Genomic DNA, 1238 nt, shown 5'->3' with positions numbered 1-1238 from the left:
TGTGCTGGGTGCTTTTGATATACCAGCAGCACAAAAGCTTTTGTGTGGCAATGGTACAAGTGCTTTGTGAATATGTATCCTGTCGTAGTGAGTTGGTCTGTTGGGTTTGAATAAACTGCAGAGACTCGGTAATCAGAGTATAACTTCATTTATTTGAGCGGACATCGAAACATATCACTACATTACAAACGTGTATAACTAGCTACGAGTTATATGCGGAGAAAGCATGTATTTGGTTCAGCTCGGCTGATGGCAGTGAAAACCGCTGTTCTGGGTTGTTGCATATCTCAGCTGAGTTGATATCAGTTAAAACTGCTGTTCGTACATTCGAGTCAGACTGCCCATCTACTGTTCCCTGTTCTGTATTTATAGTCAGCAGCGAGGTAGACAATCTATTTTTAGCTATGGTGAAATTCTGCTGCTGATTTACAAAAAGGGCGCCAATTTAAGGTTTTCACTTAGGGCGCTGTCAATCTATTTTTTAGCTATGATGAAATCTTAACTAACTCAATCTAAGGCTATAATGTGTCCATTACATGACCCTCTTCCTAGAGAGAAATTTGAGAGAAAAAAAATTTCAAACGATAATTTGAATTAGTTTGTGTCCTTAATCACTATGTCTCGATGTCCTCACAACACGTACCAACCAGTAAGAAAAAGTAAAAATTTTACATGGCAATTATGAAAATCACAAAAATATCAACAGTATTTTGCAATGTTCATTGGTGCAAAGTAGAAAAATAATGGATCTATTTCAAAACGGAGGCACCAGTTTTCATTTATGTTTTATGTAGTGTTTTTGGTACCGAAAGATTTTCAAACTTCGCTTACTTATCTATTTTGTGTTATAGAACAGAAAAAAAATGTTGTATTCAAATTTATTTCATGTAAAAAATGGTCTTATTTCGATAATTTCTACTAATCACTGACGTCTATTCAGTTGAAAACAGTTAGCGCTGTAACGGTGTATATCGTATTAATCCCCTAACCCTAACCCTAACTAGACTGTTAACCCTAACCCTAACCCTAACCCTAAAACTAACCCTAACTCTAGAATCCGAACTCTAAAATTGTTACACACATAGATACGCACAGCGTAATTTATTATATAAACAATATATGTGTATAAATTACGATTAAACCGGATGAAATATGTCACAGGGAATAACATTTTTATGACCGGCCAGCAGTAACTCTATTCAGCTGAATAGACGTCAGTGATTGGTTGAAATTACAGA

This window comes from Octopus bimaculoides, chromosome 19 (assembly GCF_001194135.2).
Source record: "Octopus bimaculoides isolate UCB-OBI-ISO-001 chromosome 19, ASM119413v2, whole genome shotgun sequence".
Classification (NCBI taxonomy): domain Eukaryota; kingdom Metazoa; phylum Mollusca; class Cephalopoda; order Octopoda; family Octopodidae; genus Octopus; species Octopus bimaculoides.
The sequence above is the reverse complement of the archived record's forward strand: the minus strand, read 5'-3'. Positions refer to the sequence as shown.